The sequence below is a fragment of the Mustela lutreola genome, chromosome 8 (genome assembly GCF_030435805.1).
Source record: "Mustela lutreola isolate mMusLut2 chromosome 8, mMusLut2.pri, whole genome shotgun sequence".
Lineage (NCBI taxonomy): Eukaryota > Metazoa > Chordata > Mammalia > Carnivora > Mustelidae > Mustela > Mustela lutreola.
In genome coordinates, this window is record NC_081297.1 from 85,878,472 (window position 1) to 85,891,986 (window position 13,515).

Sequence of the window (13,515 nt, forward strand, 5' to 3'; positions counted from 1 at the left end):
AGGTTTTACAACTGAAATCAATGGAAACTTTGACCATAAAGAAGCTAAGTCAAACTTATTTACATCACTCTTCCCAAAAAGCATCCAGAAACTTAATATAAGATCCCAAAAACTAGAAGAGAGAAGATGTGTAAAATGGGGATAAACACTGTCCTTCTAAACCAGAAAGAAGTAATTTAAAAGAAAACCTCAAACATGTGACCTTAAATTATACTCACCCAAACCCTCCATAGACCTCAGTGGCTAAAAATTTATATATATACACATATATATGTGTATATATATACACGTATATATATACACGTATATATATGTACACACACACATATATATATAAAACACAAATTGTGTGTAACATAAATAAACACTAAATCACAGTCTCTCTTGCCAGAGTGTTTCTGAAAATGCTGCTAAATGTAACTGTATAATTTTCTCTTTTAGAAAATTCAAAAGTTCAAAGAAAGCAGCAAGCCCAGTACAAGAAGGGAAATAAAAACATACCTGAAAGAAGCTAAGCTTGGAAGCAGCCTCTCCTAATTATTAAACAGTTGAGATGTTTTTACTAATAGGGCAGTCTATAGATAAACTGAAAATAATTTTCGTTCTTATCACTTAGAATGGGAAAACAAAAACAGTGTTGGTGGAAAAGAGAGGACAAAAAATAAACACCCAGTCAATTTTCCATTTTTACTCTTTCCCTGGGTAAAGAGCAGCTCTTAATGACCAGTTAAAGAAAAAGGAGGCTAAAAAAAAAACTTGAACCTCAAATGTTTGTGAACGCCTAACAGCTTGAGTAAAACGAAGAGTAAATAATTGCAGATACTCTCATAGCAGAGGAAATATACATAGTTTATCTCTTTAACTAAACACATCACATCGAAAGATGATAATTATAACAACAAAAAGATTGCCTTCTCTTTCTTTTCAATCCTAAATCAGTATTAAACTGCTTTGCACTAAGTCACATCTGATTCATTACCTAAGAAATACCAAGTAAGGTCACTGGGAAATTTTTATTTATTTATTTATTTTACCTCATTTCTCACCCTTCTGAAGCTACGCCAATCACACCTTGGTATAGTATCTCTGGTTCTAGAGTCAGGTAGACCTGGATTTGAATATTGACTCTGTTACTTCCACCCTATGAACTATCGGTTATAGTGAGGATTAAGTGAGAAAATACAATGAAAACACTTAGCACGAGGAATGGGACACACAAATTGCAAATTTCCCAAAAAGGATAATTACTATTTTAAGATTATATTAGCTATGCATAATTTAATTCACTTGAATTATATTGAATTCATTAACTAAATTCATCAGAGGATGTCACTTCAGATAAATTTTGTTGATTTTAGAGCCAAATAAACATCAGTATCTCCTACCACCTGCCCTTGGGTGATTGGTGGAAATCTAAATGGGGGAAAGAGGAAGGTAGACCAGTCTCAATGAGGCAAATAAAAGGAGACAATACTGTCTTTGGAGACAAGCTACTTCTCCCAGTACACTTTAAAAATGCAGGCTAGAGGGGTTCATGGGTTTGATATGCGTTCTCAGGCTATTTTTACAGTTCACTCAGAGGATTCAGGACAGGACACTTTTTGGCTACTATTCTATTGGCCTAGAGGAAAAGGTATCAATCCGTGAGGTACACACACACACACACACACACACACACAGTGGGGTATTGTCATTATTTCCTAACACTGTTATTGCAAATGACTGGTTCTAGTAAACACAAAGAATTTTTCCAACTTAATAGTTACAAAGAAAACATGCTAACATATCCCTTGTTGTTCAGATATGTCATGCTCTATTTAAATAAAACTCTAAGAATTTTTTTTCCTTTCTGTTACAAACAGAAATCTCTGTAACAAAGAGGATCTGCTGCCAACCTAAGGAACTACTTTTTCTAAAAAGAGTAATTGGGCATAGGATAAGATTCTATCTTTCCAAAACACATTTTTACTTCTATACCTAAATTGCATTCACGGACATTGTAAATGAAATGCAGTTCACCTCTAAGAAAAGATTTTCCTAACTAGGTATCAAATACATCATTCAGCAGCAGGAAAATAAATGAACTAGCAAACCTATTGCTGGCACAAAGGTGTGGAAAACAAATTCCCAGGCATAGTATAAATAATCTACGTCCCAGAATTTAAAATTGCTCTCTTTACTGTTATGTAATTTTTCTCATGATTCTTTGTTCATATGCAAGGGTATAGAATCCCTTGTTTCCAAATTTATTATAAAGAGAGAAAACTATATGAAGTATATGACATCCAATAAACAGTAAATGCAATACATGAGAATTTCTGTGCTTAAAGATTCCTTTTTTGCTTTGCTGCCTAAATTAAACATCAGCTTTTAAAAAGAAAGCAATGGAACAAAATCCCATTGTGTAATACCTATGGTTCTAAAGAAAAAAATTTAAAAACTGACCACTGATTTTAAAAGAACAAATTAGTTAAGAAACATTATTGTCTATTGAAAACCTGTCAACTAGAAAAGATAAAAAAGTCTAGTATGCACTCTAGCCAGAAATTTTACTGAGAAGCTAAGTATACGAATACAACGTTTTTAAAAGATTTTATTTATTTGACAGATCACAAGTAGGCAGAGATGCACGCAGAGAGAGATGTGGTGGTGCGGGGGTGGTAAGCAGGCTCCCTGCTGAGCAGAGAGCCCAATGTGGGGCTCAATCCCAGGACCCTGGGATCATGACCTGAGCTGAAGGCAGAGGCTTAACCCACTGAGCCACCCAGGCACCCCAAACGAACACAATTTTTTACTGAAAATTCTTTTTAAGTGTTATGCTATATTCTTTGACAAAATTAATGGGAATCACAATACCAAAATTAAAATCAAACAAACTCACTTTCAAAATGGGTTCCCTCCTTTATAAGCCAAGTAGGCTAGAATACCCACATAAGGTACACAACCACTCTTGTACCTCATGTTCTTCATGGTCTAAGATAGTAGCCTATGTTATACAGTAAAATTATTAAAATAAGGTGATCCCGAGATGTTCACTTTTCTCTGCTCTGAAAGATCCATTCCTACCCATCCAACACTCAACAGCTATTGAATTTTAACTAAATTCAATCCAGCATCTGCTCAAGTCACTAAATTAGAACTTCTACTAAGTTTATCAAACAATCTGATACCGTAACCACATTTAGTCTTTATTTTACTGGACATCTTGGCCACACATTGTATTGCTCATTAAACTTGTCCTGAAAATCTCTGCTATCTGGGAGTCTTGGAAAAAACCTTCACCTCTAGTTCCTCTTAAATAAACATTTCTACTTTCTTTCTGAAGCTCTTCTGTGGCTTTTCTTCTTCTAACCCCCCAAATATGCCATTTTTAATTATCGTTTCTTATTCTCATGTTAAACACTAATCATTTAATGATCTCATTCACTTTCAGAATTTTAACTGGCACACACATGCCAATGCCACTCAAATAGTGGAATGCTGGTAAACTGGGTCTGTAGGGAAACAAAGCAAAGTAGAGGGAAAGATTGATTTGTTATCATTTGCTGATTTCTGTGGTAGAAATACTCCTTCCATGGCTGATTTCAAGCTACCCATGTGATGGCCCTGAAGATGAAGGGGGTAAAGATACCCAAAATGGACTCTGAACCACAAGAAGCCCGCTCTGGCACAGGTGCTCCAATGCACATCTCCACCAAACACCATCCCCAAGCATCAATTTCCCACATGGAAACACCTCCCCCTGAATTTTCGCAATTTAACCTTTCCCGTTCTTCTCCAAATCTCCTTTTCTCATTCTCTCTTATACCCAACCTAGAGGGAGGTCAGAAAATTGTCTTCAATTTCTCCCTTTCATCATCCACAAAATCCAAACCAGCTATGACTATCTTATCTCCATATAAACTTACTGATGTTTTCTTTTTTATGTCTTACACATGAAATAAATGAATATATTTTCATCAAATTTGAAAAATTTATGTGGTGTGACCAGAATTAAAATGAGTCACAGCATATTTTAATGTATATGAGTCTATTTTGTTAATATATAAATACACAAACAAGGGAGAAAAGAAATCTCTTCCCAACAACAGAAAACCAAAATACATACACGAGCAATGACAGAATAAGGAAATCGCCGTTTAGCAACCGTAACAGTAGTAAGTGAATCAAGCAAGAAAACATTAGTCAATTCTAAAACCAGTGGGTGGAATGAGATTTGCAGTCTCAGAGTATATCCCCACAATCTATTAATTACAAAACGGGAGGAAGAGTGGCTTCGCAGTAGAGAACCCTGACAGGTACCACCTTAATCAAATGTTCAAAGTTTACACGATGGGTCATGGAACAAACTGACACCATGTGTCTCTTTGAGAATACAACATCCTTTCTGTTGTATTCCTGACAAAAATACATAATCTGAATCTAATTATGAGAAAACAGCAGCCCCAAATTGAGGAACACTTTACAGAGTAAGCAGTTCTATACTTATAAAAATTCTCAACATCACCACTAGAAGGAAAGACTGATCACCTGTGCCAGATGAGAGGAGAGGAGACATGCATGGCATTCAAGAAAAACACTCACTAAAGCAACACATGATCGGACATTTCTTTTAACGTAAAACATATGATTAGGACAAATGGTACAAATCGGATTAGGTTTGTAGGTCAAAAGATAGTATTGTTTCAATATTAATTTGCTGATTTTGATCACTACACTATAGTTACGGAAAAGAACGCCCTTGTATCTTAGCTAGAGTTGCCATGACAAATAGTACACACAGACCGGGTGGTTTAAACAACAGAGTGATTTGCTTACAGTACCAGAGGCAAAAAGTCCTCGATGGGGGTCTGGCAAGGTTAATGCCTGGTGAGACCTCTCTTCTTGGCTGCAGACAGCTGCCCTCTCACTTGTCCTACTTTTCCTATTTTGTCACTGTCTCCTAGCCTAATGGATATCTCTGGAAATAAATCCCTCCCATAAGACAATGTGCCTGAGTGACTATCATCACAATGCAAATGCGATTCATCTCACAGCCTCTTAGAGAATTTTTTTTTTTTTTTTAAAGTAATAGGTGGTAAAAGGGCTTGGTACTAAATTCCAGGGACAAGAGTAATGGGTTCGGAGGAAACGAGTGCTGCAATCAGCACATCCTTTGTTTTAAACATACTGCTTTCCGATGAGACAAGATGAAGGAAATGTGTTCTCTTTCAAAACAGGCTAAGCCCAGCACCAGGCAATATATGAGATAGGAAACTCAATTTATTTAAATCTCAATTACTAAAGCATATTGCTTTTGCATCTTATATATGAAGTGTGACAATAAAGTAATGAGATCAGGTTTTTTTTAATTTGGTTCATAAACTGGCACTGATGGAAATCCCAAAATAAGACTGAGGAATTGTAAAATGGATGAAGAAGTTTATAGCTAGAGATCATTCATTTCAAAGTATATAACACTCATTTAAATATGTAAGCTCTGATCTATTTATTAAAACTCTGGTCATAGTACTTGATCTTCACAGCTCATATACACACATATGTGAATTTGGTGATAAACAATTAAACTCTAAAAAGTATGTGTATTTTCCTATTTGAGGTTTTTTTTAAAAAAGTCTTTCAAATTTGAATATACATTTTATTTTACTACATTTGGAAAGATCTTTATGCTAACCCTGGAGATCAGGATTAAAATAACTGGTATAACATAAAAACTGTTGTGGGGGAGCCTAGCTGGCTCAATCAGTGGAGCATGAGGCTCTTGATTTTGGAATTGTGAGTTCAAGCCCCACACTGGGTACAGAGATTAACTAAAAAATAAAACAATAAAATATTTTTTAAAAAAACTGTTTGGATTCTTTACCACCACAATTGTTCAACTGACCATCACCTGAAGTCAAAACTGAGGAGACAAGTAATTCTCAATGGTTCAGGTACTAGCATTCACAGGGGAAATGTCTCAGAATGCTTCATGACATACTATGGTTATGTGTTAAAGTTATATGTTAACAACTCATGAACCCAAAAATAAAAAAACCAACTCTCTCAAAATGGTCTACTTAGGTCTGTGATGAAGAATGCAGAGGCAGACAAAGAACAAAAGAGTGTGTGCTGCACATACAAAAGTATGTAATTAGGAAGAAAGGACATGAAATTTGGAATCATCCAAAGTCAACACTATGAAGCTCAGATGGACACTAGTGACCATGGAGTGCCTGATCCTGTGTCCAGAAGGTAGTTGATCACTAAAGGAAAAGCCCTACCAGAAGAACATAATAAATCAAAGAAAGAAGCTATGAGTAGATGAAAATGTGCTCTTTCTGCAGAGACTAGACAAGTGTAATGGATAATAACTCAAAAGTACTTTCAGTTCATGAGCACATTCTGACCTAAATTAATGACCTCAGTATACATTGCCATTACTCTGGACAGAAAATGTTCAAATTGTTACCAATGTTCTTAATGTACTCATGTCTTTTTTTGTCTTTACTGATATCATTATGATATGATTTGACTCTCCCAGCAATGCAATTTTTTAAAAAATTTTTATTTTTTATAAACATATATTTTTATCCCCAGGGGTACAGGTCTGTGAATCGCCAGGTTTACACACTTCACAGCACTCACCAAAGCACATACCTTCCCCAATGTCCATAACCCCACCCTCCTTCTCCCAATGCAATTTTTTTTTAATAAGCTCTTCCTTCTCCTCTCTTTCCCATAATCATGCATCTACTTTATTCTCATAACTTTCCCTCACCATCTTCTTTATTTCATTTTTGTACTCAGCTCTCCTTATAACCTTCTGCTCTTCCTACTGTGTGTTCTATGTGCTTCTTGATTAAAGAAAAAAAAAAAAAGAAAAGAAAAGAAAAATACATGAGTCTTAGAAGACCAAAGACAGGACTGAAGAGCCAAAGTCCACCTAAATGGTTTCAAAGGCCACAGTCAACACCATTAGTCATTAGTCAAAATGAGATACCAGTTTGCATCCACCAGGAAGGCTATCATTAAAAAGATACACAATAAGAAATATTCATGAAGATATAGAATAACTAGAAACTTCACACATTACTGGTAGGAAATGAGTACTGGCACAGTCAATTTGGAAAAGTGTTTTAATAATGACAACATGAAACTTACCATATAACCGAGCAATTTCCCTCTTAGGTATTTATCCACTCTTCCAAACACTAAAAACATATGTCCACACAAATATTTGTAGGCAAATGTATATAGCAGGATTATTCATAATGGCCCTGAATAAAAGCATCCAAATGTCCAGTGATTGGTGACTGGATCAACAAAACATTTATAAACAAAATGAAAACATTTATAAATACTATTTGGCAAGAACACAAGTGAAATAATGATATATGTTGTAACATGGATAAACCTCAAAAACAGGGGCGCCTGGGTGGCTCAGTGGTTTGGGCTGCTGCCTTCGGCTCGGGTCATGATTTCAGGGTCCTGGGATCGAGCCCCGCATCGGGCTCCCTGCTCCCCAGGAAGCCTGCTTCCCTCTCTCTCTCTCTCTCTCTGCCTGCCTCTCTGCCTACTTGTGATCTCTGTCTGTCAAATAAATAAATAAAATCTTAAAAAAAAAAACACCTCAAAAACATTCTGCTAAGTTAAAGAAATCTGATACAAAAGAATATTTAATTATCAGATTTACATGAAATGTGTAGAAACGGCTAGATGATGGAGACAGAAAAGAGAGGAGTTGTCTGAAATTGTGACTGGGGGTAAGAATTGATTGCAAATAATCACAAGGGGTCTTTGGGGGTGGTGGAAATGTTCTAAAACTGGATTGTAGTAATGTTTGCACAACTCGTTAAATTTATTACAAAGCATTATGTTGCACACTTAAAATAACCAAATTTTACAGCATGTAAATTATGCCTCCATAAAGCTTAAAATACTCTGTCATTTTTTATAGTAGTGATAAATATCAGAATGACAAGTATCTATTCAGTGGATTCCATTGTAAAATTAGAGATATATTTTCATGAAAGAAAATCTGACAGCTTAGGTTGACAGAGGTGTTAAAAAGCCCAGGAAGAGTCATAGCATGTTGAATGTTATACTTTGTTTCTCTTAGTATTTAAAGAACAGACTGAAACGTTCCCTTCATGAAGTATACTCTAGCTTAAAAATTCATCTCATTCAAACCTTTAGGTTATTGATTACATCCTTTTAATATTGTTAATAGAAGTATTAAAAATAGCTTATTTAAAAAAAATGCTTTCATTTACAAGCCAAGCATTGCCTGCAGCTGACCTAACTTTGGCATTTTTCAGAAAAACACTGGTATTCTTTCCATGTTCCCCTTATTCATATGTGTCTATATAACTTTGTAATAAATCTTTTCACACAGCACTGTAAAGGTCCACCCATATCTGACTCACTACACTTGTGTAAGGCTCTTATAGACAGAAATGATTTCCTCAATGACTTGCAGCACAACTAACATGTAATATGCTGCTCAATGAATTGGTTGAACCCTATGTGTATTAGTGTCCTGTGGCTGCTATAACAAAGTTGCTGGCTCAATACCACAGAAATCACATTTCTAGAGGCCACAAGACTAAAATCAAGGTGTTGGCAGGGCTACACTCCTCCAGGACTCTTGGGGTGAATCTTTTCTTGTCTCTTCCAATGTCTGGGGGCTCTCAGCATTCCTTTCCTTGGCTTGTGACCATATCACTCTAAGCTCTCCCACTCCAATGTCACATCACCTTTCTTTCTCTGTCTTTTATAATGGCACTCATCATTCGGTTTGGGGTCCACATAGGTAATTCAGGATACTTTCATCTCAAGATCCTTAATTTCATTACACCTGCAAGGGCCCTTTTCCAAACAAAGTCACATTCACAGGTTCTAAGGATTGGAACAAGGACATATCTTTTGGGGAGCCACCACTAAACTCACTACCCTATATAATCTAAAGATTAATTTTAAAGTATTTTAAAGCGCTTCACAATGTCCATATTAAAATAAAGCAGTTTTGCAACTTTTACTGATTTACTTTTTGATTGAAAGATAGTTACTTTTTTCTTTTAACTTATGCCTTCAACTTAAATTCTAGAAATAGATTTTGTGGATGGGGTTGACTACAGACTAATGGGAAAATAGGAAGCAACTTTTTCCATGACCAAAATAAATATAATTCACTAAAACATGAGCCAGCTGTATATTCCCTCCCATGCTTTTAGATTTTTTCATAATTTTTCTTTTGATTAAAAACAGATATTTTCTATGGTCTCTAACTTTTTCCAATGGTGTTTTTTCCAGAGGAGGTATACTTGAATATACCTTGGATGAGAATAATGTATTTTAATGTATTTAATAATGTATTTTAATAATGTATTTTAATTTTAATGTATTTTAATAAACTACAAAGCAATACAAAAACAAATTTTCCTTGTTTTTTTTTTTTAAAGATTATTTGACAGACAGAGGTCATGAGTAGGCAAGAGAGGCAGGCAGGGAGAGAGGGGAGGAAAGAGGCCTTACGCGGAGCAGAGAGCCCGATGTGGGGCTCGATCCCAGGACCCTGGGATCATGACCTGAGCCGAAAGCAGAGGTTTTAACCCACTGAGCCACCCAGGCACCCCCAAATTTTCCTCTTTATCTTGACATTTTGCCATAACCTTCAGTATCATAGGCACGATCATCTCAATCTTTTGTATATGTATTAATTTGTTCAGGGAAAGGAGTGACCAGTCACACATCTCTAGATCTGAGTCACTGTAGTTTCTGTAAGTATGAAGTTCTACTGCTTTCACGGGGAAGCAGAGCGGGACAAATGTTTTCAAAATGAGAATAAATGGAGATGGCCATCAGCTTTTTAAACCTCACTTCTGAATGTGACTAGAACTCAAAACCCCTGATTTCTCCATCTTTGAATTAGAAATCTAATGAATATTATAATACATTTCTACACTCTTTCATCTAAACTTTCAAAGTTTGGAGTTATTCATATTTTCCTAGATATTCCCCAAAATACCTGACGTATACATGTTAATAAACTTCTGTATGTTTTTCTCTTGTTTATCCAACTTTTATTATAGGGGTCTCAGCCAAGAACTCAAAGGGTAGAGGAAAAATTATTTTTCCTCCCCTACCACCACATGAACAAAACTCTAGTCCATAAGAAACCAAAGTGCAAGTTCTTCTCTTGGAGTAGAATACAATTCTGGGCATCCCACTTTCTTAGACATGTTAATTAATTATGGCATATCTGAGAAAGAGCAACCACAATAACAAGAAATAAACTATGGCATACGAAAAGAAGCTAAAGAATGGAAAGGTGTTTATACCGGGCAAGAAATTATTTAGGAGATGAAAATGGAGACTGCAAGTATCTGCAGGATACCAGTGGAAGAAGGGTCAGACAAGTCTCACTCCAGAGGAATGGGCAGCCTCAGGAAGTAATGAGCACAGAGAGTTTGGAATAGAGGCCAAACACAGATGGGAGCACTGAACTGGAGAGGGCGCTGCGGGAGAAGAGAAGTCACACTTTATTACCACCAAGGTCTCCTCAAATCCTGAGTCTACAGTCGATCCACTGGTCAAGCTCAAAAGATTCCTCTTCTGGTCACTGGTTGCTAGGTCCAATCTGTTCTAGACAAATGTCAGGATGTGTATACATATTTATCCCAGAGAATCACATGTTCTAGGTCTTAGCTTATTGAAGCTTTCTCATTCCCAATAAATGTCTGCTCTGGACCTCCCCCCCAAAAAAGGATGCACCACAGAAGCTATAAAAAGCTATATAAAGGAAAACTGTAATTCTTATTATAATTCATTTCTTAGCTCATCACTGATTCTATCTACTAGGGCCACAGATGTATTTCCTACAGTTCTCTCTATATTTCCCAGAAATAAAATCAATCTACTAGAGATGTTAGCTCAAAGAGAAGAACAGAATTTTATCATAACACACACTGTCAGGAGAGGTGGCCAAACACCACCACCACCGGCATTCAGAGAAAGATGTGGTGGGCAACAGAGGGACAGCTTCCTGGGAAGGGTAAACTCTGACCTGGGCCCTGCAGAAAGAGAAAAGTTTAGAAGGGGAGAAAGGCGTGCATTTCCCCAATCGCGAGGACTTGAACAGACAGAAATGCTAAAGGCAGAGACAAGAGCAAAAATGATACTTCTATTTCCTATATGCTGAAACATAAAGGAATTGCATTTCAGAACCATGCCCAACCACTGCACAGTTATTTGATCTCTGCTCTGAAGTAATGAGAAGTAGATCTTGGCTTGTGAATGAGCCACAGTGCTAATGAGGTAGCACCATGAGCACAAGATGTAGTCTGAAGTAATTACTTCTAGCTACATTCTGGCTTCCTCATTGAAATGTGGGATGTGAAGACGTGATTCTAGAAGTACTTTTAATAGAGTTGGGAGCAGATGCTTTTACCTGGAACATTTGTTCCAAGAATCTTAAACCACTGGGAACAGACAGCCATAAAAATAATTCATCTCATACTGTATGGCTAGAATCCATTCCCTGGAGTTTGCTATGCATTCTGTCAAGGACATTCCGTAGGTATTTCTGGTAAACTTTACTTTTTGTGCTGAGATTTCTCTTTCTATAACACCATTTTGTTAATGATGACTCATGAGTATATGTTTGTGTCCCAAAAATCAGCTGGCAAAAAAGAGAAGAACAGTGGAGAGGATTAAACACAGCCATTGAAAAAATATATTACTTTGTATGTGAAACGGGGGAATTAGAATGATAGCAGGAAAAGGCAGCAGTAAAGAAGAGAAGTGGTTTGGCCTGGAGGCCTTGGATCCTATGGGAACACAGACCCAGTAACCAACAATAACTCTGCAGAATATTAACTCTCTACAGAATCATCGTTTTGTTTTCTGGATACTGAGAGATAACTTGGGAATATGTTAGAGATGGTCTTGGTTTTGGAACCATGCTTCAGAATCCTCCTCAGGTGCAGCCCACCCAAACCCATGTGGAAGGCTGGTAATGTCCCCTCCTTGGATCCCTTCTACCATTTTGGATCTCAAAACCTCCCTGAAGCATGAGTATAGCTTAGCTGACATATTATGCATTTCCTTTAAGAAAAGGGCTTGCTTAGCTACTGCATACAGTTTCTTTCAGAATCTTGCCTGGTGTGTGTGTGTGTGTGTGTGTGTGTGTGTGTGTGTAGCATCTCACACTCCTCTGCTCTCCAGCCTCCTTGCCTGGTGTGTGTGTGTGTCTGTGTGTGTGAAGCATCTCACACTCCTCTGCTCTCCAGCTCCAGGCATCCTGTGCTATATAAGGCCAAGGTTCAGAGGGCTAAGCATTCAAATTACTCCCAGCATTTCCCTTTCTCCTTTTTGAAAACCCTTTCCCTAACACATATTGTCAGGAGCCACTAGTACTTCTTCATTCAAGCCCTGATTTTAAGGGAGGTGATGGAAGAGAGCTCTCCAACTAGGAAACTCTGCAGACTCTAACGTGACCCTTGGGCTGGCCTCTACACTATGTAGCTGTCCCCACCTTTCTTGCCAATCCTGTTCTTCAGCGGGACTTGGAGTGTTCTCTCTGCAATTCTCCCATTCCCCAGATCTTCCCCTAGTCTCATCCCCACGGACAAACCTTCCTAGTCTGCTCTCACTCCCTTTCTCTATTAACCTCCCATAGCACTTAGAAACAAGAGGTTTCAGGGGCACCTGGGTGGCTCAGTTAGTTAAATGTCTGCCTTTGGCTCAGGTCATGATCCCAGGGTCCTGGAATGGAGCACAGCATCAGGCTTCCTGTTCAGCAAGGAAGCAGCTTGTCCTTTTGCCTCTACTGCTCCCCCTGCTTGTGCTCTCTCTCCCTCGAATAAATAAAATCTAAAAAAAAAAAAAAAAAAAAAAGGAAACAAAGGTTTCAGATAGGGTTGTCTCTGCTCCTCTACTGCATTATGTACATGCTCTGAGACTGGGTATCACACGGTATTTTTTGTTTCTCTCTCCATGGCACACAAAACCAAGTCAAGTACTCAACTTCCTGGACATTAGTTATTCACAACAATAGGAAATTAACTCCTGTTAAGATACTGGGCACTCTGAGGAGACATAAAAATGTCTTAATTCAGGAAATATTGTCCCAGATCCTTTTATCTGCCAGGCAGTGTGCCCAGCACTGTGGGATACACGAGAAAGAAAAACACCCAGACCCTGGGCTCCTGCAGCTTTCAGTCTCCTGAAAGAGACATCACACAAGTACACAATCATAAAATGTGATCGTGGTTAAAACGGAAAGGCACAGGACTCCAGAATGACTGTAATGATGTGACATGACCTAACACAGTGTCTACACATTAAGGACTTAAAAAATAAATGAGTGAGTAGGGGCACCTGGGTGTCTCAGTGGGTTAGAGCCTCTGCCTTCAGCTCAGGTCATGGTCCCGTGGTCCTGGGATCGAGCCCCAAGTTGGACTCTCGGCTCAGCAGGAAGGCTGCTTCCTCCTCTCTCTCTACCTGCCTCTCTGCCTACTTGTGATCTCTGTC

At 37.7% G+C, this 13,515-nt stretch overlaps 1 protein-coding gene and 1 long non-coding RNA gene across 4 annotated transcripts in view; both read right to left on the reverse strand.

The window, feature by feature from the left end:
- TMTC1 (transmembrane O-mannosyltransferase targeting cadherins 1) overlaps positions 1 to 13,515 on the reverse strand; it is a 277,223-nt gene that overhangs the window by 173,812 nt on the left and 89,896 nt on the right. The gene's annotated exons all lie outside the window — the stretch shown is intronic.
- LOC131838959 (uncharacterized) lies at positions 6,541 to 9,335 on the reverse strand. Its single transcript, XR_009356768.1, has 2 exons — positions 7,612 to 9,335; positions 6,541 to 7,396 (listed from the first exon to the last, which is right to left on the reverse strand). It is a non-coding gene; the product is annotated as an uncharacterized LOC131838959 (long non-coding RNA).